The sequence below is a fragment of the Cucurbita pepo genome, chromosome 10 (assembly GCF_057944985.1).
Source record: "Cucurbita pepo subsp. pepo isolate OVF chromosome 10, ASM5794498v1, whole genome shotgun sequence".
NCBI classification, from domain to species: Eukaryota; Viridiplantae; Streptophyta; class Magnoliopsida; order Cucurbitales; family Cucurbitaceae; genus Cucurbita; species Cucurbita pepo.
The window spans coordinates 10,317,980-10,343,627 of NC_141807.1; the positions used below are offsets into that span (position 1 = coordinate 10,317,980).

The 25,648-nt window shown below is 35.2% G+C and overlaps 1 long non-coding RNA gene and 2 other non-coding genes across 3 annotated transcripts; 1 reads left to right on the forward strand and 2 right to left on the reverse strand.

Moving 5' to 3' along the window:
- Nucleotides 1–2,183: 2,183 nt before the first annotated feature.
- Nucleotides 2,184–4,556, reverse strand: LOC147790671 (uncharacterized). Its single transcript, XR_015422568.1, has 3 exons — nucleotides 4,525–4,556; nucleotides 3,756–3,830; nucleotides 2,184–2,483 (listed from the first exon to the last, which is right to left on the reverse strand). It is a non-coding gene; the product is annotated as an uncharacterized LOC147790671 (long non-coding RNA).
- Nucleotides 4,557–10,699: 6,143 nt separating this feature from the next.
- Nucleotides 10,700–10,771, reverse strand: TRNAQ-UUG (transfer RNA glutamine (anticodon UUG)). The gene has a single exon. It is a non-coding gene; the product is annotated as a tRNA-Gln (tRNA).
- Nucleotides 10,772–20,591: 9,820 nt separating this feature from the next.
- On the forward strand, nucleotides 20,592–20,663 carry TRNAP-AGG (transfer RNA proline (anticodon AGG)). Its single transcript has one exon. It is a non-coding gene; the product is annotated as a tRNA-Pro (tRNA).
- The last annotated feature ends 4,985 nt before the right edge of the window (nucleotides 20,664–25,648 follow it).

Below are 25,648 nucleotides of genomic sequence, written 5' to 3' on the forward strand. Positions count from 1 at the left end.
AAAGGTTCACTAATTGACCTGTTTGTCCATGAGTTCTCAAAATCTCATTTTTAAATATCCAAAATGGCATTTTCTTTTGATCCATTTTTTTTTTCTCTCTCCCTATCATTAAAGAAAGAAAAATTCCGGGTTAGAAACATTTTCGAGAATTTCTCTTAAGATTTGAACCCATAGCTGATGGTAGAACTAGGATAGATATTTTCTGTTTCCTACTCACACGCGCTCATATCTTTGCTTCTCGATCTATCTCTAATTTTAATCTTCCTCACCAATAAGATATTACGGTGCTAGTGTAGACCAAAATTTCGTTACAGTCCAATACTGACCAGTAATAGATACCAGGGCTTTGCAATATTTGACTGATCACAATTCTGTATAGTCCATTTACTATAGGAGTTCCCTAGGAATTCATTAGAGGAATGTTTCCAATTAAAATTGTTCGTTCTCTGTATTTTTAATAATTAAAAAGAAAGAAAGAATTATTTTCCTTTCCTCATTATTGTTGGTGTCCACTTGATTTGGTTCATCATTAATGTCTCATCTTTGTAGATGAATTCCATATACAAATTTGCCTATTTTCCCATACAAAATCAAGAAATTGGTAATACTTCTTCTCTCTTGGCTACCTACCCCAATTCTAGTAAATTTTTGGACTCAAAATCATGACATGAAACTAGTTAAGAACTCCACCCTGTTCCAATGCAAATAGAATGCACTAGTAAATCACATGGATCTAGGAACGACTTCCTGTATTTGATTTGTGGTCAAGCTAGAGTTTGAGGATTTGGTAACTTCCATAGGAAACATTGTCAAATAGGCTTTTCTCTTGGTATACCTTATCTACTACAATCCAAAACTAATGTTCCTATAACCATAATGGAAAGACATCACAACCCTTTCAATGCCTTTGTAATACCAAGAATGGGCTTAACAAAATTCTCTTATAAAAATTGGTATTGTATAAGCATGGTGGATATCCTCAGATGCCATAAAACTTGGGATACTTGAAAATCAAACTTAAAATGATAGTCTTGAAACTTTAACTATAGTAATACCTTTTAACTAGGTTGACATTGCTAGGAAAAATTGTACGGTAATTTCCTACAACAATTTGTTTATGTTGAGCTTCTTGAGTGCATTCGTGTACCCTAAGAAGAATTACCACAAAACTTCTAGTTGATTTAGAGACAATGTCCCACTCTAATCCTCGTGTATCCCCCACCCAAGTTCATTTTAAATCATGGTTTCTTAAATTTAAGGTACCTTTGACAATCTCATACCGTATTCCCTCTCCATACACCTCTAAAATTTTGACTATGATCGTAATGCCTCGTCCAAACTGTGGCTTGATACTTTTAAATCACCTCACAACTTCTCTAATTGGTTGTATTATTAAGGCAGGAAAGTTTTCTATATCTCAATACTTCCAAAGCTCAGCTTCCATTAAAGGCACTTATGTCATTCACCAATCAATTTAAGTATACATGTTTTAAACTTTTATGGTCTTAACTCAATTTTTTTTTAATTTTTATTGATACTTTTAATTTCATTTTTACATACTTCAAAGTTATAAAAAAAAAAATTTCACGCACTACCACTTTTAGTATCTATAGTGTACTATAAGATATTGACGTCTATCAAGCTTTTCTTAGGTCATTTTATTTCATCTGACACTGCTTACTCTTCAGTTTACATTGGTACATTCCTCCCATTTCTATGGTCATAAGACTGTGTAGTTTATCTATGTTCAAGACGTCTAACTAAAACATATGATCTTGCTTAGCAAAATCATTTTCACGCATGCACTAACATTTAGTAGCTTACTAAAATTAAAGTTAGCAACAATCTCAGTAAATCTAAACATCATCAATACAACAATTTACATTCACATTCCATGCAAGGTAAAACATAAAGTATTCTAAATTAAAATAAATATAGAATTAAGCTAACATGAATGCAGTAAATTATAATACAATCAATAAAGTAAAAGTCCAATTACGAGTTATATTTTATAATGACCAAACAATAACAACATACACAATCAACGACATTTCATTTTTTATCTTAAGCAAGACATACCTGACGGAGACGGGGCATCAACGGTGGGACCATGGAACATGCCAAGCCTACATCGTAGGCTAGTCTACAAGATCTATAACCTGGCTCACTGTAACGACCCGAAATTTTCTACTTAATTTAAGGTCGCTACTGTATACATACCATAAACATTGAATGCGGAAGACTTCATTTAAATTCCATAAAACATAACCTTTAACTTAAAAACACAGCCATGGACTTACGTGTTTCGAAAACATCTTTAAAACGACACAATAAAAGACCCGAAATAAAATAAATAAGCGTTTAAGTTTAAAACATCCTATTCTATCCTAAGTCTAAGAAAATGAATACCACTATCCTATGCATGTGCCATGATCTCGAGTTGCGATGCCGTCGTCAGCCGTACAGGAATGTCTTGCCTTAACCTGAAAAATGTAGTAGCACATGGCTTGAGTATTTAAAGAAATACTCAGTAAGTGACCCCACTATTGGGGTTAAATGCAACAATCACATGCAATAAAATGATGAGACCTATCTTTCGTTTCGTTTCATTTCGTTTCGTTTCTTTTTCGTTTCGTTTCGTTTCATTTTCCCTACGGTGTAATCCTAACAGGTAATCGTGGACGTGTACCATATACTCTACACGCAGCCCATACGTGCGAGTATGAGCTCACCAGCTAGTTCGCACACCGCTGGGCCACTGTCCCTAGCCGGTGGGCATGCTCTGGGGGCCCACCGTGACTCGTTAAAACTAGAACCGTCACGGCAGCGCTATGCAAAGCATAACGATCGTTGTCCTGCCATTGGATGTACGCGTCCGTACCCTCGTGATGGGATAGGGGTATCCCCCCAAATGCATGAGCACACAATATGCATGAGGTCCCACTAGTCCTACAGTTATCATTAATGAACATAACCCCCTGTCACGTTTTCATGCTTACATGTCATTCTCATTCTCATTTCTTTACATATCATACATATTCCTAACAGGGTTATGTTTCCTGCAATTTACCGTATTTCATGTCATACAATTCATGCAGTTACATTCAAATATTCATACAAACAAGCCATAATCGTTAAGGACCACACATCGTTACATGCATTACACATCACATCAGACTAAAAGCATACATTCACGTTCACATAACTACGTACTTAAGCACCATAATCTAGCATACAATGCATCATATCATAAACAAGTCATAACGTAAACACTTCATAGTCATATCGTTCTCTAACTTACCATAGCCTTAATATTCTTATACCTATCACAGACATATCATTACGTGACGTACCTTAGTCATATCGTCACAAGAACATACCCTAATGCTATCGTTCTATCAATCTATCACAAACCTAACCCTTTCTACCAATAACCTAACCGTATTCTTTCACCATTCTCTCCTATCCATAGCACTTCGGTGTGTAACCTAACTCTAACGTTTCATGAACGTATCTTACTCCTATCGTTACATTTCGTTTTGTGCATCCTTCTCGTATCCTATCTCAAAAATCTCCTAGAGCACATCGTACGATAATTATTATCATACAATCCACATATTATATAACATAACATAACATATAGGAAGCATATCGATCCACAGCAACTCACACATATCAATATATATGACACGTGCAGAACCACAGGGCACGTGTCAACATAAAAAAATAACCATGCCGATAGTAAGGTCACTTACCTGGATAGCTTAAGTCGTTGTCACAAATATATCTTTAATGAAAGTTCAATTCCGTCCTTTGAAATCCGAGTCAACCTATATGAGCTCATGACATCAGTTTCAATTTGAACTCTATAAAATTATTTCCCTAATTTACATTGCCCAATAGTCAAATTCTGATCTTTTCTGTTAGACAAAATTTAAAGAATCTCACCACCCTCTAGTAAAAATTGTGATGTTTTCTGTTACACAAAATTGGAAGGAGCTCACTGCTGTTTGATATTTTGTTTTATTGTTAAATACTGTTTAACAAATCTTTCCTTAATCTCCCTCTCTCTCTCTCATCTTTTTCATTCTGTAAATAGGTTTTAAAATTGGGAGGAGCTCCCTGCGATCTGATATTTACTTGTTAAATACTCCCTCTCTCTCTCTAATCCTTTTCATTCTGTAAATAACTTGTTAAATACTTTTTAAGAAATCTTTCCTCAATCTCCCTCTCTCTCTCTAATTCTTTTCATTCTGTAAATAGGTTTTTCAATTGTGTAAACAGATATTAGTGGTCAATTTTAAGTACAGACTACGATCTTTTAGTTTATAGATTTGCCACCTAAAATTTTATTGAATCTAAGTTATAACCTTATCGTATAATTAAAATGCTAACAAAAATCTAATAATTGTATATGAGATCTGATTATTACAGACTGTTAAGATAGGAAACAAGATTTGATCCTAAATTAATTTCTTATCACCATAACTATAAAGGAAAAGGAAATATGAGATAGGATTTTACCGTAATAACTGACAAAAATCTCTAAATCTGCAATGAAGCCATTGTACTTCTTCTCAGATCTGACTATTGTTGTTTTTCTGTTTCTTTTTTTTTTCTTTTGGCAGGTGGGATGGATCGAGGAGAGATAATTGGTTTTTCTGTTTCTTTCTTTTTCTTTTGGCAGGTGGGATGGATCGAGGAGAGATAATTGTGGGAAGGGACAAAGGAATAGTGGAGAGAGGTGGGGAATGATTTTTTTTTTTTAATTCTAATTTTAATTAATTAATTAATTTATTATTATTATTATTTTAACTATTTTTTATAAAGTTTTTTTTATTTGTTTAGTTCTTTATTTACTTTTCGGCTATTACACCTCCAGTCCCGGACAAATTGGATGTGTAGTACTTCCCTACACACGACTCACACGTTCGAGTGTGAGACCCCAGGGCGCTCGCACACCCCCTGGACCCTCTGGTCAAGCTAATCTATAGCGACGTCCGAAGGTCAGCGGAACCCCATAGTGTCATGCGCCTCATGAACACCCTCATCTGTGTGCTTTCGCACCTGTGCGCATTCGCGCTCATCATAAGGTGCGCGTCTGCACTCATCATCTCTAGGGATTAGTAGCCCTATGCTTATGAACATACAAAATGCATGAGGTCCCTCTAAATCCATCGTAATGTCTTTTCTGACACCACCCTCTAGTCTCATCTCTTTGTTACTCTAGGTAACGCATATCGTGGATATTTATATTAATATCATTTTCATGCTCTTAGGGTTGTGTCCTACGTCGATCTAACGACATGATGCAATATGAAACTCATCATCATCTAGCATGCTCAATATGGAAAACATCATCATATTAAGGTAAAAATCATGCAATCATCATGCTCATCATAATGCCACAACGTGCGTCAAACATATTAAGCGTCACTCAACAAAATATGTATAAACTGGCACATATCATCAAGCATCATACAATTTATTTAGCCTATCCTATAGTAAGGCCACTTACTTGGTTGGCCTCGGCCGAAGTACTCCCTAAATAGCTAAACGTAAGCTCCCGTTCCGGGAGAGCTGCTTCCTACTTCGCTGGGGTTTGTTTCCTATCACACCGTTCACCACTTTTCGTTAGTATTTCACAATTAATTTACCTATAATTTAATAAATGTGAAATATGGCTCTAAAACGGCCTCGGATACCTTAATCGGGGCCGAAAACAGATCCGGGAGGGTCGAAATAGTGGAAACCGGGCTGAAAACAGGTGAGCCGACCCAAACAGCCGCTGGAGCGTCACCGGAGGGAGCCCGAGCCGTTTGCGCCGAGTCGAGCCGAGGACTGTCGCGCCGCTGTGTGACACGTGGCAGCAGCAGAGAAAGCCACGTCGGGCGGTAGTGTCGGGTCGAAGCGCGGGTCGCAGTCCGGTTCGGGTCGTGGTTCGGGTCGCGGGCTGTGGAAGGCTACTGGGCCAAGGCTAAACGTTGGGCCTCGGCTTACTGGGCTGGGCCGCAAGTGTTTGGTTTGCAGGCCGGCTCAATTGGACCGTGGGTCTAGTCTGGGTTGGTTCAACTGAACCGTAGCTTCTGGGCCGGTTTGAGGTTTGGGCCGCTGTAGTTGGGCTGGGCCGAAGGCAGAGGCCAAGGGAGGAACGGGCTGACTCTCCCGGGTTCTGGGTTCGGGTTGACCCGGATCCGTGGATCTCGTCTTCCTTACCCGACTTTGGCCGATTTTCCGGCGAGCTTTCTCTCTCCTTCGCGCGGCGTTTCCGTTGCCGATTTCGGTCCTCTTCCTTCCCTTTTCCTCTTTGTTCGTCGTCCTTCTTTCCTTTTTGGGTGTTTTGCGGCCTAAAAGCTTCTAAAAGCCATAGATCTAAGAATCGATTAAGAAACCTAACTTTCCGACCTCGGTTACCGACGACGACGCTTACGAAATAACATAAAACGCACCCTGAGTTATTGTGCTTTCGTTAGGGATCTCTCTTATGGTAGTAACAGGTCGTTTGGTGTCGGTTTGAGGGCTCGTCGGAGATACTGGACACTCGCCGACGTTTGTCCGAAATCTCTCTCTCTCTCTCTCGAAATTTTCTCTCTTTTCTCCCTTTGCAGGTGTTCTGAAGATGTTGGGCTGAGGGTGGGCGTGCTGTGGCCGTCGTTTTGCGTGGGTTCCGCGAAACTCGGCGGTCGCCGGAAAACTCGCGGGTTTTCCGGCGACTGGGTTTTTTTTTTTTTTTTTTTTTTTTCGTTTTCTCGTTTTCATTTATTTATTTATTATATATATATATATTTTTTTTTTCTTTTCTTTCTTTCCCGGGTCGTTACAGTTATATTTGATGTTGACTGTGCTCGTGGTTCTACAAGTGTCATATATATTGATATGTGTGAAATGTTTGTGAATCGATATGCTTATGATATGTTATAATATGTGAATTGTATGAAATACTTACGGTACCATGTGTTCAATGGTATATTTGAGATAGGATACAAGAAGGATGCACTAAATGTAATGTAACGATAGGAGTAAGACATGTTCATGAAACGTTATGGTTTGGTTACGTATCGAAGTGCTATGGATATGACAGATTGATAACAACGATATGGTCACGATGGATTCATAAAACAATACGATTAGGTTATGGGTAGAAAGGGATAGGATTATGATAGATTGATAGAACGATAGCGTTAGGATACGTTCCCTGTAATTGACATCCTTAATTGAAATTAGAATTGAACTTTTTTGTCATTGACATCCTTAATTGAAATTAGAATTGAAGGAAACACTTCTCCACAACTCATTATGGAACACCTTTGATGTTTCAACAGATTTACTTTGCCGAGGAATACTTTAAAATTCGATATTTATAGTTGAACGCTACTTAAATTGATGAGGTGAAATTTTACAACAGATGTTAATAAATCGTTTGTCTATTAGAAGAGAGCTTGGAATTAAATTCTTTATAGTTGGGATAAGGGATGTTTTAGTCAAATTAAGTATACTTTTTAGTTTTAAAATAAATTAATTTTTTAGTTTAAAATAAATTTATTTTTTAGTTTTAATTTTATTCCTAATAAATTAATTTTGATGTGGTGTTATGTATTTTAATAAAATTGTTATTAACTTAATCAACAAAAATTTGTATTTTTTTTTAAAATTATAAGCTAAATTAATAAAAATACCATTGAACTTTGCACTTTATCTAAAAAATACTCATAATTTTTTTAGAAGTTTCAATAATACACTTCATCTTTAAAAAAAAAATCTATAGAAACTATTAATTTGTTTTTTAAAAAAAATACTGTTGAATTTTCAAAAAAAAAAAAAAAAAAAAAAAAAAAACTTCAAAACTACTCTTTAACTTTCAAAAGTGTTTAAAAAAAGATAGATGGGGAGAAAATTGTGTTCATGGGAAGAAAATTTAAGGTTATTTTAGGAGAAAATTAGTATAAGATCCTCAAAACATAACAAGAAGTAATATCCTAGCTTAAGGTCGCCATTAAGAACCTACTAGTAGGCTACTTACTAAGTTTTACTCACTCCATGTTTATCATTTTTTTTCAAGTAACTAAGAGTTGGTCGTGGATGAGAGCGGACTTTGGAGTGTGGGCCATGGACTAACCTCTATTTTTCATCTAGTATTTTTTGTTCTTCTTATAAGTCTGCTTCTTATTTTGTATTTGTAACGAGTATGTATATGTAACACCCAAAAAATGAAGGAAATTATCTCCCATAAGAATAAGCCACTCATGAAAGACCCAATGGATAGAAAGGAAAAAAATTAAAGGATTAAGCAAGAACAAAGGACTTAGTCAAGTCACTCGTGTACCCTAACAAGTGTTTCACGGAGTTAAAGGCCTTTTGAAAAGAATTGGAAACCAAAAAGTAAATCAAAAGGGCAAAAAAAGTCATTTTATCAATTATCAAAAATCTTTCCCGATTTGTAATTCCTTATCTAGAAGGAATCTCAAGATTAAAAAAAAAAAGGGAAAAATGATAAAAAAGGGATGAGAAATTTGTAGAAAAATTTTGGATTTTTCAAGAAAAATAATAATAAAATATTCGAAAAGTGGTAAATTACCAAAATACCCCTAGAAGAATGGATAATTATAGAAATGCCACTCTAATTAGAATCAGAGCATCTACCGTGACCATCCGAGCAAAATCTTTCGAACTCAATTCTCAACCGTCGGATGTCCTCCAAAATTTGATATGATCTAGAACGAACACGCACGGATCATCACATTCAACGACTAGTATGCAAAGCCAAGGTCGATAAGGCCATGATCGGAGTTGATATCACCAAAAAATTATCCAGAAAGATCGATCTCTAAATAACCAAGATTCTGGAGCTCTCAATGTCGGTTTAAGCTCCTCCTATAAAGTCAGAAGTAGGAGCAACAATACGGAATAAGAATCGAGAAAGGTCGATCCCCCAATTGAAGGCAATAAACGTTTAGATTGTGTTTCTCCTACTCTCAGATTTCTTCCAAATTCGAGAGCAATCCTCCACAATTTCTCTTCAAACTTCTAAATAACGAAGAATCTGAAGCTCTCAATGTCGGTTTAATCTCCTCCTATAAAGTCTAAAGTAGGAGCAACAATATGGAATAAGAATCGAGAAAGGTCGATCCCCCAGTCGAAGGCAATAAGCGTTTAGATTATGGGTCTCCTGCTCTCAGATTTCTTCAAAATTCGAGAGCAATCCTCCACAATTTCTCTTCAAACTTATTCCTATCGTTTCTCAACAAGATTACCCACAAGTTCTGTGAAGGAATAGAGTGCTGAAAGTGCCTAGAAACCATTCCCCCAATTCAATCTGCCATTGAAGAACTTCAAGAAAAACTTGAAAATCCAACCCGAGGATACATGATGACTCGTCGAGCAAGAATGCTTCCATAGAAGACCACGAAGAAAAATAACCTCGAGAGCGTTCCAAATTGAAGGAAATAGGTTTCAAAATTAAATTGGGGATAAGAGTCAAAATTCCTATCTACGATCTCTTTTCCTTCAAATTAAGGATTCCTCTAGCTTCAGAGGAAGAAGTTGAGTAAACTTGATGAAGGAATCCAGAGCTGAAACGTCGTAGAATAAGCTACCCACGAGATCGAAAATCTGGCGTTTCGAGTGAGTTGCATACCAAGAACGATTTCTAGAAATTAAGGTCCTACACTCAAAGACGTTCCTCCAAACCAATTCCTTGAGCCTGAAGATAGGATATGGAAGAGGTTCAATGAAGAAATACGGCCTTGAAACCCCTAGAATTGGCTACCCAATAAGAAATCCTTTGTTTTATCTCCAGCGATAAATCAGATTTTGGATAACCTTTTGTAGCGAATATATTAGGCTACGATCCACGAGAAGTTATCAAATAAATCCCAAGCCCTTTCTTGTAACATCCATCTTTAAGTTTCACGAAGAAATCGAGGAGAGAAACACTGTAAATGTGGCTGTACAGGCCGAGTTTCAGATGGCGGCGATGCAAAAAAATGTGCATCTTCTTCCTGTTCAGAGGAAGAAAACGATGATACGGCCAGTTCAACTAAACTGTCCAAGTCAACTCAAAAGTTGACCTTTCTCGGGTTTTCTCAGTAGATCTTATTTTATGAAATGTTGTATGAATCCTTTTCCCGAGAGGTTATATAAGGTAATGAAGTTTGGGAGTTATTGGAAAACTTTAGTTAGCGAAACCAAGATATGGGAGAAAATGCTCATGACGATCCATATGACTTTACCTCCTAGGATAACTAAAGTGGTATCCCTAAATAATAGATTCCCCAGATGTACCATGACTTTACCTCCTAGGATAACTAAAGTGGTATCCCTAAATAATAGATTCCCCAGATGTACCCTTGGTCTCTAATAGATACTACGTGCACAATATCATGCTGGGTTATTTCCTAAGAGAACTTATAAGTTCCAAGCTTGACCCAAGACGTTAGGTATAAGATGTACCCTTGGTCTCTAATAGATACTACTGGGCTATTTCCTAAGAGAACTTATAAGTTCCAAGCTTGACCCAAGACGTTAGGTATATGTACCATGAGCAGCCTACACCACGATTTGCTACGATTTGCTAGCAGGATGCCACGATTATGACAACGCCACCTATGCACTCATGGGAAGTGGTAACAAACGTTTTGTTTTAAAATGTCTTGTGTTGTCGTTCCTTATTCTGTGTTTTCACATCAAGGTCATTTCATAAAGGTCCTACCGGGAGTTGAACCCAGGTCGTTGGATTCAAAGTCCAAAGTGCTAACAACTACACCATAGAACCCCTTGTAAAAATTTATTTTGGAATGGTTTTCCTATTTTATGCCGATTCCACAAGAAGGGAGATTCTATCATGAGTCAAACTCAAGTTATTGGATTCAAAGTTCTAGAGCTGTTTTATCTAACTTGTTGTGATCTTGAGCACCTTTAGAGTGGTTGCAGAAGTAACCCTCCGGTGTTGATTGAAGCTCTTGGAGAACATGTAATTTTATATATTTCTTATAGTTAATTTATATATTGTTGTATATTACAAACAAATTGAAATAATACTTTACATCCCCGTCTTTCTTTCTTCCGTGCAAAACTTAACATGAAAACTATATTATTTCAATATTCACTCGAGAAACAAGGGGTGAAAACTATATTATTTCAAACCCTCCATTATTGCTTCTACTTTGCGTGAAAATGCTTCCACTAAATCATGTTACTAACTAGTTGGTTTGGTTTGGTTCAATTCTTGGGTCCACTAGATTGAATTGACGTAGCTCAATTAAACTCTTGATAATATAAAAATCATAAGTTTCTTAAATTAAGTTAACTTAAAAGTTTAACCCCTAATCTTTTTTAGAATGTTTAGCTTTGTGTCTAGTTGATCTCTAAATGCTTAGAAGTATCTAATAAGACTTCTATTCAAGGAACTTTTCACTATAAAAGATGTAAGACTTCATGTTTATTATTAACGAATTTCAAATGAGTGATTTGATAAGTCACAGAGGATAAAATATTTATTTGTTTCAAATATCTTACGTGGACCATTCTTTTTTGTCTAAGTATTTTGAATATTATCATTTTGAATTACTAGTGGATAGGTAAAGATGACATCAAAATTAATACTTTAATTTCATCTTCAAAATTTATTTCCACTTAACTTAGTTGACTAATAATCATAATAGTCACCCGTGCACAAATATTTACAACCTTAAAAGGTAAAATTATAAGGAGTACAAGAAAAAAGTGTTTAAAATAGTTTCAAAATATAGAAAAAAAAATAGTAGGAATTGGTCAAAGTCAACATCCATTGATCACTTATGGCACAACACAACACAGATGAGGGTAACATTTTTTTTTTATTTCTCTACTATATTAGGCCCTTTGGTTTATTGGCTTTACAAGATGGAGACATGAAGTTTTCTATGTTCGAAATAAATTTGGTTGATTGTTTTCTGGTTAGCATTGGGTACCAACAAAACTTATTTATTTCTTTGAAATGTTTGAGTTTATAATTTACATGTTTTCCTACTTTGTCTGCTTGCATTTAGAAATGAAGCAAAATTAGTCTGAGGGTTTTAGGCAGATTGTTATAATTCTAATTTTTAACTAAAAAAAAAATTAGTCTCGTTGTCACGCTTAAAACTACCCTATAGGTATAATCGACCTATTATCCTTCCACCAATAGGAGCAAAAGGCAACGTTACTATGTGAAACTAGTTTCATGTCATTTATTCAACAATAAGACCTATTATCCTTCCACCAATAGGAGCAAAGGCAACGTTACTATGTGAAACTAGTTTCATGTCATTTATTCAACAATAAGGGTGTTAGCATGCATTTGGAAATGAACCCATATTTAAAAAAATTATATAAAATAGAAAAGAATTGTTATCTCAAAGACAATGAGAAAACCAACCGTTCCGTTAGCATGCATTTGGAAATGAACCCATATTTAAAAAAATTATATAAAATAGAAAAGAATTGTTATCTCAAAGACAATGAGAAAACCAACCGTTCCTTCACCCAAGACCATGGCCCGAGAATCATTCCAAGAACCCTAACGGATGGGTTACAAACTCACATTTCGGTGGGTTCTCCAAGCACGGATTGCAAGTTAAAAGAGGTTGAAAACAACGTAAAATGAAAGGGCCCAACCAAATTCGAACAGGTGACCTCTTGATCTGCAGTTAAATGCTTTACCACTGAGCTATGGACCCATTTTTCATTATTTCAACCTGAGTGACCCCTTCTATAGAGTGTCAGTCTAAATGTGTAAAAAGTGTCTCTCCAAAATAAAAGAGCCCAACCAAGTTCAAAGGGTGACCGGTCAAATTCTCTACCACTGAGCCATGGATCCATTTTGTAGGATTTTAACCTTAGTGACCCCTTAGACATAGTGTCGGTCCAAAAAATGTAACAAATTTCTATCCAAGATAGAAGGGCCTGTTAGGATCGCACAACAACGCACACGCTCGATCTAGATGAACACAAAGAACAGGATAGAGAAAAGTGCAAGGAGAACTTTGGTTAAAAGGATTTTTCTATTGATGACTTCACGTATGTACAGTAAGAGAGAATTACAGAGAATAGAAAGTATTTTTCAAAGCTTTAGCGGAGGGGATATATATATAGTTCAGTTTACTATATATAGGTTTACCAGATTTAACCATCTACTATATATAGCCATTTACTATATATAGCTTTACCCGATTTAACCATCTACTATATATAGCTATTTACCATATATAGGTTTACCGGATATAGTTTTACCAAATATAGCTGTACTATTTACCATATATAGGTTTACCGGATATAGTTTTACCAAATATAGCTGTACTGGATATAGCTTTACCGGATATAACCGTTGACCAAGCTATAAATAAGCCCGCAGGCTCTGACCTAACAATTCTCCCACTTGGAGATTGATCTAGTCAACCAAGAATTTCATTCTCAAACGACCATGAGCATCTTCATGGTCTTCATGGCACCATATCAATTGAGGCTTTGCACAACCTCAATATTCCAACATCAACACATTTTTGTCAACACCATATCAATTGAGGCTTTGCACAACCTCAATATTCCAACATCAACACATTTTTGTCAACATGTTTGCTGGATTCTTTGTACCCTCTATATTCTCCAAACACATCACCATCTTTCACTAACCTGCAAGTGAAATGGTATCGTCTTATGTGTTTTCTCTTTAAATGATAGACCGGGTTCCTTCGCCAACTGTATGACACTCTGGCTATTTCTGTTAAGAATCTTCGTGCTGCTTCTTGCCCATTCTTCCAGAGAGTCAGTCATCCATATCGTCTTCTTTCCAGTTTCAACTATTGCCACGTACTCAATCTCAGTACAACGCATTTTTGAAGCCTAGATGTCCCATCATCCATGGCTTGCTCCTACTTGGTTGTATCCTCCAACTGTAGGGTCTCATCAAAGGGTTGTGGTTCCCTTTCATCAGCAATAGATAGTGTAATGAAGGTACATACATATCTGGTACTCTGATAGTACAGGATGATCTTCTCAACACTAGTTCAGGTGTCAGTTGCTCCACTGCTGATTCCTCCGCAACAACCTTAGGAGTTTGTTGAGTATCTGCTACAAGATCACTTGGTGATTTTCTCCGCAACTCAACATCAACTCCCACTTGCTTTGTTGTCTTGGAACCTTGCTCCACATATGGTTCCTCAGCAGTAGTCTCAGGAGTTTCTTGAGTATCTGCTACAACATCACTAGGTGAGTTTCCCTGCAACTCAAGCTCAACTCCCACTTGCTTCGTGGTCTTGGAACCTTGCTCCACATCTGGTTCCATTTCCAATCACACTTTCTTCAATTCTCTGGCGGTCCTTGTGAAGCTAACTCGTTTCTGCTTGCTCATAACGTAGTTCTCACAACGACCCACATCAACAGATTTCAGACCTTCTAAAACTCCTTTCGCAGCCAGCCTCTTCATTCCTTTCGCACTCATAGGTTCAAGTCTATTGGGCTGTAGACTTGAATTTGAAGCACTCTCAGCAACAGCAGCTATGTTCATACACCCTGCAGTGGTGTATAAGGTTCCAGATTTTGAGCCACATGCTACCACCGTAGCACCCTTCATAATTTTCCACGAACTCTTTCCTAACTTTGTTGCATAACCTGTGCTGTCCAACTAACCAATAAAGATCATGTTCCTTCAGAGACCAGGAATATATTTGACATCCTTTAATGTCCAATCATTTCCTGCCGGAGTTTTTAAGTCGAAAGTGCTAACCACTACACCATAGAACCACTTGTTAAACTTTATTTTGGCAGGGATTTTGATAAGCGCCAACAACGCTGGATTTTGCAAAGCTAGAGGTCGTAGTATCCTTAGATACTTTCACAAGGTGTTTTCAACTTCTTTTATAGGTAATTGAACTTTTGAGTCCATGTAAATGATTGGTTGGATTAGTATCAGTTTAAGAAGACAAAGGAGAGAAGAGAGACTTTGTTAGAAATTCTCCCATAGGTAATCCCCCAAGGTGTTTTCAACTTCTTTTATAGGTCGAATTTTAAAATCATACCACAACAAAATTTACTTCTATCTAGCAAAATTATTTTTTTGTTTGAAACAAGATTATTCCCTTCTTTTTCTAAAACTAAATTTGACTCTCGAGTAGATTTTAATAGTTTTGTTAATTAAATTTTCTTTAAAATTTTTGTACACAGAGTACCATGGAAATAAGGCTCAAATAAAGGATATAAGACACGTAATTGAGAGAACCTAAATTTTTTTTGAAGTTTGCTTTTCTAGGATACGTCATCACGAAAGTTTGAGACAAAGACCATTGGATGGGTTTTAATAAGGCTCAAATAAATTTAAAATCCAAGAAAACGTATCTGAGTTTGATATTATTTGATTTTGGGTATGGACACAACTAGCTCATTTCTTTTGATTACATTAATGAATGTATGTAGATGTTTAAAGTGTTGATCTTAATGGTTTTAGAAAATATCAACACATCATCGATATAAACTATCAAATTTTTTTGAAAGGATTGAACATATCATTCATAATCTTATGAAATTCAGATGGAGCGTTATTTAGCCTAAATGGCATGACGTTACTCTCATATTTTCTAAATTGAACATTAAATGCTATTTTATATTTGTCCTTTTAGGAAACTAGAATTTTCCAAAATCCCAATTTCATGTTGAATTTTATAAAAACATTTGACTCTAAATTCTTTTTATCAAATCATTTTTGTTTTGGATTGGATATCTTATTTATTCTAACACCTTATTCAAAGGTTTATAATTAATTACCAGTATCAGAATTTCTGGTTCCTTTTCACCATGTTGTTAACCTAAAATGCGAGACATGACCACATGCTCTTTGAAGACCTTATCAGCTTCCTCTGCAAAATATCACCTAAAATGTCACAGTATTTAGTGTTCGATGCTTTTTGACTTAACCCTAGGGTTCTATTTAAAGTGAACTTGTGATAATTTTTGTCAAATTATATATTTCAATACCTAATACATTAAGATATAATATCTTATTTCAATAATATTAAAATGTCGTAGAATATCATAATATATGTTTAATTAATATGAATCTCATTTAAATTTCAAATATATATTTTTATTTAATGTTTATGATACACATCAATTATTTTAATATTTAAATATCAAATACGTTAATATGTTTTGATATTATACTTCAAGACTATAGGAACTTGCTCAGAGGACCTGAGAGTTACATTGGCCTACAATGCATCTCATGGACGATGCAAAACTATGGTGGCGCTTGAAGGTGAATTGTATAAAAAACTTGTCATGCACCAAAAAATCATGGGAAGACCATTGATGGAATTGAAGCAATCGACGCTCCCCTGTATGGGTTTCCAATCAAAGACCTAATGTTTGATGTTGGCTCTTTTGAAGAAAGAGCCACATGATCAAACAACAAGAAACGGGGCGGTATCTCTAAGAACTCTATCACACACATAAAAAAACATATGTCGAAGAGTTAGACATTACACAGAAGATCTGGCTTTCATTGAGGAGACCCGAGTTCGATTCTCGAAAATGAAATTTTATCACACACATACGGAATAAGAATCGAGAAAGGTCGATCCCCCAATCGAGGGTAATAAGCGTTTAGATTATGGGTCTCCTACTCTCAGATTTCCAATCCTCCACCATTCCATTTCTCTTCAAACTTATTCCTACCGTTTCTCAACAAGATTACCCACAAGTTCTATGAAGGAATATAGTGCTGAAAGAGCCTAGAAACCATTCCCCCAATTCAATCAACCATTGAAGAACTTCAAGAAAAACTTGAAAATCCAATCTGAGGATACATGATGATTCGTCGAGCAAGAATGATTCCAATCAGTTTCTACACCTCCAAGGAATGCTTCCATAGAAGACCACAAAGAAAAGTAACCTCGAGAGCGTGTTGAATTGAAGGAAATAGGTTTCAAAATTAAATTGGGGATAAGAGTCGAATTCCTATCTACGATCTCTTTTCCTTCAAATTAAGGATCCTCTAGCTTCAGAGGAGAAGTTGAGTAAACTTGATGAAGGAATCGAGAGAGGAAACATCGTAAAACAAGCTACCCAAGAGATCGAAAATTCTGGCGTTTCGAGTGAGTTGCATACCGAGAACGATTTTTGGAAATTAAGGTCTTACATTCAAAGACGTTCCTCCAAACCAATTCCTTTAGCCTGAAGAAAGGATATGGAAGAGGTTCGATGAAGAAATAGGACCTTGAAACCCCTAGAATCGGCTACCCAATAAGAAATCCTTTGTTTTATCTCCAGCGATAAATCAGATTTTGGATGAACTTTGGAAGCGAATATCTTAGGCTACGATCCACGAGAAGGTATCAAATCAATCCCTAGCCCTTCCTTGTAATAACAATCTTTAAGTTTCACGAAGAAATCGAGGAGAGAAACGCTGTAAATGTGGCTATGCAGGTCGAGTTTCAGATGGCGACGACGCGAAAAATGCGCATCTTCTTCCTGTTCAGAGGAAGAAAATGATGATATGGCCAGTTCAACTAAACTGTCCAAGTCAACTCAAAATTTGACCTTTTCTCGAGTTTTCTCAATTTTAACCCCATTCCAGACCGATTCTCACAGAAAATCTTATGGTTTCAGAAACTAGACACAATAAGGAGTACGTGGAAGGAAATTTTGAAGTAATTTAGATATTGGAAGCTCAAGAATGGACGTCCCAAACGTCGATGACGAGGCAAGTAGCCCCCTTGGACTTTTTGTTAAGAAACACTTGTAGAAATCGCTTGGATTTTCATATGAACCCTAAACCAAGTATGAATTAAGGATATATGAAAGAAAAACCCAAAGAACCGTGAGTTTCGACCCTGAACCGATCAAATAGCTCGAGATTTAAGTAACGTTAAAATAACCCACTATGAGCTCCGCTGCCTATCAAATTTTAATACAGAGCATATTATAGTATGTTGAGGTCAGAAGTGAAATTTGGTGGTCATTGGATAAGGATAAGTAGGTAAACGAAGAAACGGTGTAAAATGACCATAGTGCCCCTAAGGTAATTTACCTTCGGTTCATGACCTAGATGACCTTCAAATGCTATGAAATTCATCGGTAGATCTTATTTTATGAAATGTTATATGAATCCTTATCCCAAGAGGTTATATAACGTAATGAAGTTTGGGAGTTATTGGAAAACTTTAGTTAGCGAAACCAAGATATGGGATAAAATGCTCATCACGATCCATATGACATTTGCCATGAAGCACGATGTTTATAAGTTTTGTAGTCAATGTTGCCAATGTTTGCTGCGCACAAAAAAAGATAGGGATGTTAAATTTTTAAGCCACTTTTGGAATATTAAGTTATAAATTGGGTAACAAAATATTAGGAGCATTGCTTAGGGCTATTATTTATAAGAATATTAAGTCATAAATTGGGTAAAAAATTATTGTTTTCAACTACATGTCATCTTCATATTAACGAGCAAACTAAGGTGGTTAATAGAACGTTACGAGCATTGCTTAGGGCTATTAACAACAACTCTTTAATAAACTAAAATCATACCGTCAACATACTTAAACTATATAAAACTCTCTCGCCTCCCTTATTAAGTTTAGCTCTCCATACAAACTGAATTAAACAGAGGAATCCGCATCTTCATCATGTAAGATTGATGGAATAAGGAAAGAGAATAAGAAAATAGAGAGTTATCCCGGTTTGTTGTCGTTCGTCAATGGAAGTTCTCTTCTCTTGAGCTCTCACGTCCACCTCTTTGCCCTAATCAATTCTTGTTGGTCTCCTTTTCTTTCTGCTGTCAACAGCTGCTGGATTAGTGTTTTCTTCTTCTTCTCTGGTTTCACAGTAGAGGCTGCTGCTGTGTAATTCGATTTTCTCCCCCAAAATGTGGCTCCTCTCCTGTTGGTTTCCTTTTCCTTTTATATTGAGCATGGGTTCTCCTTTAGGGCTGAAAAGGAATAAGTAATCCACATAGGATGTTCCTCATTGGGTAGTCAATGACCCACTTGGACTGATGACGTGGATTTAAACTTTTCATGTCTGAAAATGTTAAATTAAGATTTAGCATAAATGTCTGAAATTTTACCATATAACTCAACTAAATATACAATTAAGATCGATTTATGCCAAATCATATTTTTTTTTCATGTTAGACCGCAATAAACGATTTCATGCTCACTAAGTAGAATAAATGGGTAATAAATGAGAAAATTGTGAATAAGGGTGCAATATTAACTATAAAAAGACTTGATATAACTCTACTTTTAGAGAGTTATCAATATTATAATGGCTACTACCTAAATTATAACCTAAAGTTGATAATTGATGTCCAATTAGCCAACCCTAAATTTGTAATCATTGTGGAGTGATTGAAATTACAATGGAAGTAGTTTAAACTCCTAGTACCTTAAATGAAGTTGGTCTCTTCTAATAAAACACGAATTTCTCTTTAATATCATTAATACAATTATGCTTCATCTTGAACCTACTAAACATGAAACTAAAACTGCGTTCAATTTAACTCAATTTTATTGTCATCTTGAATGACGTGTAGGATATATTCTTGATTTACCTCAATATTTCATATTAGTTAAGCTTTTTGCAAAATCATAATTAGACAACAACAAAGATGAACTTGGGTCTATTTATTATTTTAAAGAAAATTTCTTTCTCCATCTTATTCCTAAAAACTTTGCAACTAAATTCATATTATGCGAAGAAACAAATTTTTTACTAGAAGTAAAATATGCAACTTTAACTAAAATTTCATCTAAACAAATTTTATTGCCATACAACATAGATGACAATTATAGCCTTCAAACAAAAACTAGAATAGTTGTGGTGAACGGGATAGAAACTCTAGTGTTCATCCATAATATACAACCACTACCTAAATTATGACCTAAAAATTTGAAAACATAAGTTGTAGTTGAAAATTACATAAAACAATCCCCTAAATCCAAGAACTCTGTCCAATTAGTAAATCCTAAAGATAGTAGCTAACATAGAGTAATTGAAGCTCCACATGAAGTAATTTAAAGTTCCAGTTACTTAACTAAAGTTTATCTCGTCTTTAATGAAGCATGAGTTGCACTTAAGTTCATGAAATGTTTATAGACTCCAACTCTTAGTACTATTAATGCAATTATATTTCATATGAGTTTGTCATAAATCAAACTATGGTACAATCAATACAACTTAAGTTCATGAAATGTTTATAGACTCCAACTCTTAGTACTATTAATGCAATTATATTTCATATGAGTTTGTCATAAATCAAATTATGGTACAATCAATACAACTTCATTTTCTTGTCATACGAAGCAAAATAGAAGAATTAAATCAAACAAACTGATGAACTGAGTCGAATAAATCCAACCCAACCCAAACTGAATAGTTTGATTCATTTGTTGGGTTGTAGTTTATTTGATAACACTTGCATATTAGAACAATTCAATATTACAAGCCTTACTTACAAGTAAAATACTAGACCATCAACTCTTTATTTTATAGTCCAACAACCGCTCAAGAAAATAGATGTCAAACTTGAGAGAAAAAAATATATTGAGTAGGAGCTAAAAATGTTGCATTTTTTTTAGAAAGGGCATTTGGTCTAGTGGTATGATTCTCGCTTAGGGTGCGAGAGGTCCCGAGTTCAATTCTCGGAATGCCCCTATGTTCATGTCATCAAAAGATGAGCCAACCTAGTGTATTATCATTTAATGATAATTCTTTTTTTTAATATCATTTACTTGTGTACTCCACGATATATGTCTCAACAAAGTATATTATCATTTAATGATAATGCATTTAATATCATTTACTTGTGTAATATATGTCTCAAATGGAATTATCAAACTAAAACTTACACTAGAAAATAAAAAATAAAAACTCCAAATAAAAAATAAAATATCCAAAACTTACACTAGAAAATAAAAAATAAAATATCCAAAACTTACACTAGAAAATAAAAAATAAAAACTCCAAATAAAAAATAAAATATCCAAAACTTACACTAGAAAATAAAAAATAAAAACTCCAAATAAAAAATAAAATATCAAAAACTTACACTAGAAAATAAAAAATAAAAACTCTAAATAAAAAATAAAATATCCAAAATAACTTCTATTATTTTTATTTTTTCTTCTCTATAGTAATTTTATTCTTTTTTCTTCTCTCTACCGTAATTAACTTCTCTTCTTTAGTTAACTTCTATTCTTTAAATAACTTCTGTTCTTTTTTCTTCTCCACAGTAATTCTATTTTTTTTCTTCTCTCTACAGTAATTCTATTCTTTTTTATTCTTTTTTCTTCTCTCTACCGTAATTAACTTCTCTTCTTTAGTTAACTTCTATTCTTTAAATAACTTCTATTCTTTTTTCTTCTCCACAGTAATTCTATTTTTTTTCTTCTCTCTACAGTAATTCTATTCTTTTTTCTTCTCTAGAGTAATTAACTTCTAGAAAATAAAAATAACTTCTATTCTTTTTTCATCTCTATAGTAATTCTATTATTTTTTCTTCTCTCTACCGTAATTAACTTCTCTTAAAAAATAAAAACTCCAAATAAAAAATAAAATATCCAAAACTTACACTAGAAAATAAAAAATAAAATATCCAAAACTTACACTAGAAAATAAAAAATAAAAACTCCAAATAAAAAATAAAATATCCAAAACTTACACTAGAAAATAAAAAATAAAAACTCCAAATAAAAAATAAAATATCCAAAACTTACACTAGAAAATAAAAAATAAAAACTCTAAATAAAAAATAAAATATCCAAAATAACTTCTATTATTTTTATTTTTTCTTCTCTATAGTAATTTTATTCTTTTTTCTTCTCTCTACCGTAATTAACTTCTCTTCTTTAGTTAACTTCTATTCTTTAAATAACTTCTATTCTTTTTTCTTCTCCACAATAATTCTATTTTTTTTCTTCTCTCTACAGTAATTCTATTCTTTTTTCTTCTCTAGAGTAATTAACTTCTAGAAAATAAAAATAACTTCTATTCTTTTTTCATCTCTATAGTAATTCTATTATTTTTTCTTCTCTCTACCGTAATTAACTTCTCTTCTTTAGTTAACTTCTATTCTTTAAATAATTTCTATTCTTTTTTCTTCTCTCTACAGTAATTCTATTCTTTTTTCTTCTCTCTACAGTAATTCTATTCTTTTTTCTTCTCTCTACAGTAATTCTATTCTTTTTTCTTCTCTGTAATTCTATTTTTTTTCTTCTCTGTACAATAATTAACTTCTATTTATTTTTCTTCTCTCTACAGTAATTAACTTCTATTCTTTTTTCTTCTCTCTACAGTAATTCTATTCTTTTTTCTTCTCTGTAATTCTATTTTTTTTTCTTCTCTCTACAATAATTAAATTCTATTTTTTTTTCTTCTCTCTACAATAATTAACTTCTATTTATTTTTCTTCTCTCTACAGTAATTAACTTCTATTCTTTTTTCTTCTCTCTACAGTAATTAACTTCTATTCTTTTTTCTTCTTTCTACAGTAATTAACTTCTATTCTTTTTTCTTCTCTCTACGGTAATTAACTTCTATTCTTTTTTCTTCTCTCTACAGTAATCATCGCAAACCCTATGTAAATAATTTAACAGCGGTCTAGATCTAAAAGATCTAAAAGGTATAATAATAATTGCTCATGGATTTCATTAACAAAGAAAATAAATGAAATAATGATGATACATTCCATAAACAACTTAATATATAGTTGTTAATAAAGGCATTTGGTCTAGTGGTGTGATTCTTGCTTTGGGTGCAAGAGGTCTTGAGTTCGATTCTCGGATTGCCCCTCCAAAAGAAAAAAAAAACAAAAAAAAAAAAAAATAGTTATCAATGGCGGCCTAACCCAAAGGAATGCGTGGCAAAATGCACCTTCAACCTATATTATTTTTTCATATATTGAGGCACGGAAAATATATACATTTGGTCTAGTGGTATGTGCATTTTGTCGGTCCTGTACTTGCTTGCTTAGCTTTCTTAACCAACATCTCCGGTTTCCCTCGAACCAAGAGGTCCTGCTTATCTATACCCAACAGTCACACTTTCAGCCGAAAGACTGATTTTTTTCATAAAGTCGGTTCATAGATCAAGAAAGAATGAAGCTGCTTACAGGGACGGTTACGCGATACGTCTTTTCATACTCGCCTTTTCTTTAACCCTGCTATCAACCTAGCCATTCTCGCTTGTTGCTTTAAGGGGTCTTCCCACTGTAGATTACTCGGATTGGTTCTGTGTCCCTGTGCCAAAAAGGATGGGCGAATTTGGTTTGAGTGTTCATCCATTGGGTAGTCTGGTCAGCGCATCTATTTTGGGTATGTTGTCCGCTAAAGGTTTTAAGAAATGGGGTACAAATTTTCTACATAGGTCGTCTGTGGTCACAATCCTTTTAAGGAAGATGCTCACAAATAATTATTTATTTTTAAAATTTCAACGAATAATGAATTAGCAGAAATACCTTTACACATGAATTTTGATTTTTAGTGTTAGCGGGGATAGCTTAGATCGGACTGAATATCAAATCATTCGAAACTCGTCCGACACGAATGCCCAATGTTATAATTATACTTTTTTAAGCATGCAGTATCGTGAGTTTGACACGCTCATGACATGTTTGAAGGGAACTCAAGCCTCAATCACATTTTTTTTACAGGACTTTGTAGCTTTGTTGAACCTTAGGCGAGAGTTGCCTTCGCCAACCAAACAAAACTCATGCAAAATGTAAGTCTGTTAGGCCACACATGCTACCCGTGTCTCTAATGAGAATTAATTTTCTCGATTTCTCCTTTTAAGATAAACTCTTGTGATTTTATCGACAGTCTTAGAGGTTGAATTTGGTTTTTTTTTTTTATGGAATCAATCTATGTAATTTAAGTATGTGGATCTTGAAGTATTTTCGCAGATCGAAAATCTGGCGTTTCGAGTGAGTTGCATACCGAGAACGATTTCTGCGCTACACTTTTTGGCACTGGGACCCGATCCCTTATCTTTTGGGAAGAAGGGAGGCAAACGACAACTATTGGGCCAGAGTTGGTGCAAAGTACCAACGCCGCAGTCCAGAAGATTAAAGCTAGGATACAAACCGCACAGGTTCTACAAGACCAAAGAGAAAGCAGAATCACAAATCTGGAGATGTGATGATTCTCTAAATTCAGTAGAAGACATTGGGGATGCTCTAATCTTCAGTGTGGACAGTTCGATTGAATCCTTGATTTTGGATTCAGGTGCATCTTTTCATTCGTCTCCAAATAAAGAGTTGTTCTGGAATTTCAAGTCTGGAAATTTCGAGAAGGTGTATCTTGCCGACAACAAAGATTTGGAGATTAAAGGAAAAGGAGATGTCTGCATAAAAACTCCAGCAGGAAATCAGTGGACATTAAAGGATGTCAGATATATTCCTGGTCTCTGAAGGAACCTGATCTCTATTGGTCAGTTGGACAGCACAGGTTATGCAACAAAGTTAGGGAAGAGTTCGTGGAAGATTATGAAGGGTGCTACGGTGGTAGCATGTGGCTCAAAATCTGGAACCTTATACACCACTGCAGGGTGTATGAACATAGCTGCTGTTGCTGAGAGTGCTTCAAATTCAAGTCTACAGCACAATAGACTTGAACCTATGAGCGCGAAAGAAATGAAGAGGCTGGCTGCGAAAGGAGTTTTAGAAGGTCTGAAATCTGTTGATGTGGGTCGTTGTGAGAACTACGTTATGAGCAAGCATAAACGAGTTAGCTTCACAAGGACCACTAGAGAATTGAAGAAAGTGGGATTGGAAATGGAACCAGATGTGGAGCAAGGTTCCAAGACCACGAAGCAAGTGGGAGTTGAGCTTGAGTTGTAGGGAAACTCACCTAGTGATGTTGTAGCAGATACTCAAGAAACTCCTGAGACTACTGCTGAGGAACCAGATGTGGAGAAAGGTTCCAAGACAACAAAGCAAGTGGGAGTTGAGGTTGAGTTGCGGAGAAAATCACCAAGTGATCTTGTAGCAGATACTTAACAAACTCCTGAGGTTGTTGCGGAGGAATCAGCAGTGGAGCAACTGACACCTGAACTGGTGTTGAGAAGATCATCCTGTACTATCAGAGTACCAGATATGTATGTACTTTCATTACACTATCTATTGCTGATGAAAGGGAACCACAACCCTTTGATGAGACCCTACAGTTGGAGGATACAACTAAGTAGGAGCAAGCCATGGATGATGGGACGTCTAGGCTTCAAAAATGCATTGTACTGAGATTGAGTACGTGGCAATAGTTGAAGCTGGAAAGAAGACGATATGGATGACTGACTATCTGGAAGAATGGGCAAGAAGCAGCACGAAGATTCTTAATAGAAATAGTCAGAGTGTAATACAGTTGGCGAAGGAACCCGGTCTATCATTTAAAGAGAAAATACATAAGACGATAGCATTTCACTTGCAGGTTAGTGAAGATGGTGATGTGTTTGGAGAAGATAGAGGGTGCAAAGAATCCAGCAAACATGTTGACAAAATGTGTTGATGTTGGAATATTGAGGTTGTGCAAAGCCTCAATTGATATGGTGCCATGAAGACCATGAAGATGCTCATGGTCGTTTGAGAATGAAATTCTTGGTTGACTAGATCAGTCTCCAAGTGGGAGAATTGTTAGGTTATGGAGCC